Raw genomic sequence first — 6,955 nt, 5'->3', positions numbered from 1 at the left:
TCGGATTAGGCTTCCTAATCCAAACTAGCTGTACTCCTCATGGAATGAGGAATGAGGAGTACAGCTAGTTCGGATTAGGAAGCCTAATCCAAACTAGCTACTCGGCATGGGGTTCGAACTGCCGGCATTTAAAAATGGCGCCAGCCGGCTTCATGCAAATGAAGCCCGGGAAATTCAAATCCCGGGCTTCATTTGCAAGTGCGGTATGCCTACATTACCCTCCTAGTTCGAATTAGGAGGGTAGTGTAGACATACCCATAGAGATATAGCCGTGTTAGTCAGATCTTGCTGAAACAAAAGAGAGGACTATGCAGCACTTTAAAGACTAACAAGATGGTTTATTAGGTGATGAACCTTTGTGGGCCAGACCCACTTCCTCAGATCAAATTCTGGAAGAGAATTGGCATAGCCATATATACAGAATGCAGAGCACAAGTTGAATACCTTTTCCCAAGAAAAACTTGTAGGCTACGTCTACACTGGCATGATTTTCCGGAAATGCTTTTAACAGAAAAGTTTTCCATTAAAAGCATTTTCGGAAAAGCGCATCTAGATTGGCAGGACGCTTTTCCGCAAAAGCACTTTTTGCGGAAAAGCATCCGTGGCCAATCTAGAGGTGCTTTTCCGCAAAAAAGCCCTGATCGCCATTTTCGCGATCGGGGCTTTTTTGTGGAAAACAAATCTCTGCTGTTTACACTGTCCCTTTTGCGCAAAAGTTTTTTGGAAAAAGACTTTTGCCCGAACAGGAGCAGCATAGTATTTCCGCAAAAACACTGACAATCTTACATGAGATCGTCAGTGCTTTTGCGGAAATTCAAGCGGCCAGTGTAGACAGCTGGCAAGTTTTTCCAGAAAAGCAACTGCTTTTCCGGAAAAAGTGGCCAGTCTAGACACAGCTGTAGTATAGACATAGTCTGAGTCAGGCTAAATGCCCTTCAAGCATGAGCTGTAAAACTGGTTCAATCTGTATCTCCCCACTGTTTCAATAAAAAAGCTAATGACAGACTCCATAAGAACTGATCTGATGAGGTTCAACAAGAACAAGTGGAGAGTCCTGTACTTGGGACGGAAGAATCCCAAGCATTGTTATAGGCTGCGGACTGACTGGCTAAGGAGCAGTTCAGCAGAAGAGGATCTGTGGATTACAGTGGATAAGAAGCTGGATATGAGTCAACAGTGTGCCCTCATAGCCAAGAAGGCTAATGGCATATTAGGGTGCACTAGGAGGACCATTTCCAGCAAATATAGAGAACTGATTATTGTCCTTTATTTGGCACTGGTGAGGCCACATCTGTAGCATTGGATCTAGTTCTGGGGCCCCCACTACAGAAAAGATGTGGGCGCTTTGGAAAGGGTGCAGCAGAGGGCAACAAAAATGTTTAGGAGGCAGGAGCACATGACCTAAGAAGGCGAGACTTAGGGATTTGGGCAGGATTTCGTCTGCAGGAGGAGGGATTTGATAGCAGCCTTTAACTACCTGAAGGGACTCTTAGTCATGGTTTATGTTTCTGCATGCTATTTGTATGGTTTTCCCAAAATAATACCAAGTTACTTCCCTCCCTTTTCATTAAAAGTTTCTCTTCTATGCTCAGGCTCTGGGATGGCGAGAGGGGAAGCATTGCCTCCCAGAGGCAACCCTTGAAACAATGTGTCACATCTGATTATTGCGGAAAGCAATTGTACATGCTAGGGATATGGACAAGAGACTCACATAAGCATTCAGTTTCTAAGCTAATACCTGAGAACAGTTTTAGCGCTGGATATAATAGTGAGGGTATAGGAAATCTACACTACTGTGTGAAAGGGGTAACTGAGGCACGCCAACTTATGGTGTTGGTGGCTAAAAGCCAAGGTACCTACACTTTTAAAGATGATGACCTTGCTGTTTGCATTCTGGGGGCAGTCCTACACCCCAGAAAATTTTTCTCACTAGGGGGACAGGAAGCTAGAACTCTGGAAAGACACTTATAATAGCATCACAGAGTTTAATGATATTGGGTGATGTGTAACTAAAACCAAACAGAATTTCTGAGCACACTGCCCCTCCATCAGACACTGTCCAACCCTCTAACAGTGAATTCAGGGGAGAGGTGTGACACAGTGCCCCATAATTTTTATGGAAATATGTTTTGAATATATATAACTCAAATACGATTTATGTAAAACAGAGCAAGCAACCTATCAGTCAAGATTTTGTAGTCTCTAAATGTGTAGATTCTGTGCATGTGTGTGTGCGTGTGAGCATGCAAAATATAAGAGATTCTAGGGTGCGTCGCTAAGATGGTCAAAATAGCACAAATTGGTTAGAAACAGGGCTTCTTACTGCCCAAAACTGGGGTTCCTCAATATAGGGTACATGAAACCAGCAACGAAGAACACTGCTCTTTGTACACTGGCCAGCAAGGAATCACAAAAGCAACCCCCTTAGACATTTCAGTTTCTCCCATGCCACAACCTATAGCACTCCTTAGACAGATGATATGTTATGAAAACCATTCTCAACAAATCTGATCAGGTTCTTCCAATCTCAAAGGACCAGCCACATTCCCAGATCAATTTACACGTCAGATCTTATCCAAAAGATCACACTATGCCAGTCCTTTAGAATCTAAAATCTACATGGTTATTCATAAAGGAGAGAAAGAAAAGATTGATAAGTAAAATTATTACAGGAAACAAATGATATACGCCGGTTATAAAGTTGTTGGTGCAAGCTTGTAGTAGAGATGGAATAATGTGCTATCTTTAAAGTCTCTGGAATACTTCCTCTTTTAGGGTGGGTTATCAGTCCTTTCCGGCTCAGTTCATAACAAAGAGGCTTCTGAAGTGAGGAGCTAGAATGAAGACCAAGATGGAGGAATTCCCACAATCCTCTTTATACCCTTGCCCGTGTGAAGAGAATTCCATTGTTTTCCTTGTGTGAAAGTATGTCCAAGATGGCGTTTGTCACATGAGCAAGTCACTCGTACATGCATGACACAATCCTTTCCTAGGTAAGTAACCATGGTACATGCTGGTCTGAAGGATCACAGGAAAGTTCCTCCGTTGTGGATTGGCACCAATTAAAGGTCCATTGTACTCAGATTCACTTGCCTGGCCACTTTTTCACAGTAGGTCAGCAAAACCTGTTGATATCTCCCAGAAGCAAACATTTGAAATACAAGTATGTAGCTAAGGCTGATAACTTCAAATAGAAAAAACATACATATATAAACAGAATCAGCGAGTCATAGGCTTTCAGTAGATACTTCAATTTTCACACTTTGATCAAGATTTAGTGCAAACATGTAACAGTGGTTGAAACAGTGTTTTGTATGGTCATATCAGAACCCAGTTACATCACAGTGGGCAGATATCTTCCATGTACATGAAGTTAGAAATATGAAGTGTAAGCCTGCTTATTAATCAAGGATCTTTCCCAGGTGTCAGCTTTTACCTACGATACCGCTGTCAAATTTCCTGGCCTTGGTATCCCTGGAGCAAGAGTCTGACCCAGAAATCCTATCTGAAGTCAAGTTCTGTGCATTTTTCTTTCCAAGATTCCCATTGTCCCAAGGGAGGATTCAACAGATGGAGTTTCAGACCTGAAAATTGAAGTGTCATGTTGGACTTTTCTACCATTCTCAGACATGATGAGTTCAGGGTGTTTTCAGCCTGGCTCATGCTGACAGAACCTGGGGAGAGAAACCAGAACAGCCTTTTTAGCCAGGGGTCAGTCAGGGACTCCATGACCCCGAAGGAGAGAGATTCCAGCCAGAAAAGACAGAGCAAAGGGACCAGAGAGCTTCAGGCCTGTGGCTGGGCCTGGCCCCAGAGTTGGTGAGGAGATGGGGGTAGCTGGAGTGGGAGATTGGGTTGCTTATATCCTCTCACTTCCCCCCTCTGCAGGATTCGGGGGGGACGGGACATGGAAGGTGTCCAAGTGGTGAAGATTGCAGGCTGCACAGGGAGGGCTGAGTATGACTGTTGGTGTATCTAATAGGGTGGAGATGGATCAATGCTGAAGGGTCACTGGGAGATTAGGTTGGGGCATTAGGACTAAGGGTATGTCTACACTACCCTCCTAGTTCGAACTAGGAGGGTAATGTAGGCATATCGCACTTGCAAATGAAGCCCGGGATTTGAATTTCCCGGGCTTCATTTACATAAGCGGGGAGCCGCCATTTTTAAAACCCCGCTGGTTCGAACCCCGTGCAGCGTGGCTACACGGGGCACAAACTAGGTAGTTCGAACTAGGCTTCCTAGTTCGAACTACCATTACTCCTCATTCCACGAGGAGTAACGATAGTTCGAACTAGGAAGCCTAGTTCGAACTACCTAGTTCGTGCCCCGTGTAGCCGCGCTGCACGGGGTTCGAACGAGCGGGGTTTTAAAAATGGCGGCTCCCCGCTTATGCAAATGAAGCCCGGGAAATTCAAATCCCAGGCTTCATTTGCAAGTGCGGTATGCCTACATTACCCCGCTAGTTCGAACTAGCGGGGTACTGTAGACATACCCTAACTGAATGGACGGTTGCCAGGGAGTTGCCCACAGGTGACACTTACAGCTCTGGACAACGTGTTCAGGACCATTCTCAGAATCTAGCCCCATGGCTCTGTAGCCAGCGCACCACCTACCCCACCGTTCCCATGGCAACCCCACACCTCTGACAGCTCAGCTACATAATGGCAATATCACTAAGCACAGTGCAGCATCTGCTCACCCTCCCAGCCCCACTCACCAGTGTAGCTCTGAGCCCTCCTGAAACCTGCAAGGGAAGAAGAACAAACAAGGTCAGGGGCCAGCAAACACAATAAACTCACTCTGACGGGAGATGCCATTCTGGGACAGGCATCACTAAAAAATAGAAAGGAACAGAGAAATATGAAATGTGACACAAAAACAGGCCCTTTCCCCTGAGACCTCTGCTAACAGCAACAACCAATTCTCATAGACACCTTTATATTTTCTGTTTGTAACATCCTGGAGAAAATTTTGCTTTCAGTGACTCTTGTAAATTCACAATATCTGCATGTGCTTCAGGGAAATGAATCTGACTTTACACCAGAGTTGCTCAGAGGAGAACTGAGGCCTGTGAGAAGGTAGTTTGGCTATAGTTGCTCCCACAGAGTGGGAGATTTTAAAGGGGCACTGGTAGGATACAAATCCTGGGTGGTATTTGCAAAACATCTAAACATGATGGAAGACGTGGGTGTGAATCTCTATTCAGGTCTGATATTCTTAACCCTTCTGTCTAAGGAGAATTCCTTTTCTGAGTTACTAATACCCTGAAGAGCATCAAAGCTATGCACTCCAGCTGTCATCTGTAGAAAGCAGCTGCTCCTCCCATTGCATCAGAACTATATGATTGTCATGGGATCATCAAAGGCCTGGTGACACCTATTCAAGCACAAGGGCTGGTAAAGCTGTGTCTGATGGAGAAAGCTCACAGTGCTGCTGTGGTTTCAGAGTGGTAGCCAAGTTAGGCTGTAACTGGAAAAACTGAAAAAAGAACAAATAGTCCTGCAGCATCTAAGACTATGTCTAGACTTCACCTCTCTGTCGACAGGGAGATGTAGGTTAGGCATGTCAAAATTGCTAATGAAGCAGGGATTTAAATATCCCATGCTTCATTAGCATAAACATGGCCGCTACTTTTTTCTGAAACAGCTTTTTTAAAAAAACCCGGCAGTCTACACGTGGATCTGTCAAAAATAAACCCTTTTCTGACAGATCCTGTAAACCTCATTTTTTGAGGAATACAGGATCTGTTGAAAAAGGGTTTAATTTCGACAGATCCACATCTAGATTGCTGGGGTTTTTTTTTCAAAAAAGCTCTGTTTCAAAAAAAGCGGTGGCCATGTTTATGCTAATGAAGTGCAGGATATTTAAATCCCTGCTTCATTAGCAATTTCGACATGCCTAATCTACATCTCCCTGTCGACAGAGTGGTGAAGTCTAGACATAGCCTAAGAGACTAACAAAAAATGAAGACAGTATCCTGAGTTTTCGGGGTACAGCCCACTTCTTTGGATGAATGGAGTTTAAGGAGTTCAAGTTCCCAATAAATAAGCAGAGAAAGAGAGGGGATGGGTAGGGAGGAGGAGAATAAAAAAGGGGGAAAAGAACAGTCGATTAAAATGTCCATGCTAGATGAAACTGATAGAGGTAGTCTCTAAGGTGCAGAAGGACTATTTTTTCTTTTTTCAGTCTCTCCAGTGCTGCCGTGGAAGTGGGGTGATTCACATGACTCAGATTCAGTGTGGGCCATTGTGAGATGTATTCCAAACTTTACATACATCTGCCCAACAGCCAGGGCCGGATTAAGGCATGGGTTAGCTGGGCAGCTGCCCAGGGCGACAACCTATGGTGGGCGCCTTTGGCAGCTGTAAGGGGCACGAAGCGCCCCTTATAGCTTCCATCAGATGCTGTGTGCCTGGCTCCCGGACTGCAGGCTGCAGCAGCTCCCAGCGGCCACCCTACAGCGGCCGCCCGGGGCGGGGGGCATATTAACCCCCGCAGTGCCGGCCAGCAGCGCCTTTTTGCCCATGGCCGCGGGGCCCTGCACGGCCAGGCTCGGCCTGCCCCAGGTGGCCCCGGGCTGCACGCCAGCACTGGTAGCTGAGCTGGGCCAGGCCAGGCATGTGCGTCCTGTCACCGCCAGCTCTGCGCGCCCTCTCCCACATGCTGGAGCGGGAGCGGGGCCGTGCATGCGCCCTCTCCCAATCTGGGGTACAATTAACCTGTCTGCCCAGGGTGCCGGAATGGCTCAGTCCAGCCCTGCCATCAGCTGGGAGTGAGCTGCCCAGTTTGTGCAGACAGAGACATATTAGCTCCGTTGGAGCCTGTGCACTAAAAGCAGCAGAATAGCCATAGGCTTGGGATAACCACTCATGTACAACCCCCGCTCTCCTGCCCCAATTGCTGAGTACATACTTGGATGGCCAACCTGAGCTGCTGCCCTTGCCACACTCCT

At 46.2% G+C, this 6,955-nt stretch overlaps 1 protein-coding gene across 1 annotated transcript in view; it reads right to left on the bottom strand.

Annotated features, from left to right (window-relative positions):
• Positions 1 to 319: 319 nt before the first annotated feature.
• Positions 320 to 6,955, bottom strand: part of LOC102452313 (butyrophilin subfamily 3 member A2) — a 52,205-nt gene continuing 45,569 nt past the window's right edge. Inside the window, exons 16-17 of the mRNA XM_075914295.2 lie at positions 4,721 to 4,747; positions 320 to 3,674 (exon numbers count right to left, since the gene is read on the bottom strand). The gene's annotated coding sequence lies outside the window, so the exon portion shown is untranslated. The remainder of the gene's footprint in view (positions 3,675 to 4,720; positions 4,748 to 6,955) is intronic.

Source organism: Pelodiscus sinensis, chromosome 18, assembly GCF_052426305.1.
Source record: "Pelodiscus sinensis isolate ZL-2025 chromosome 18, ASM5242630v1, whole genome shotgun sequence".
Taxonomy (NCBI): Eukaryota; Metazoa; Chordata; order Testudines; family Trionychidae; genus Pelodiscus; species Pelodiscus sinensis.
This window is presented reverse-complemented; position numbering and strand designations above follow the sequence as displayed.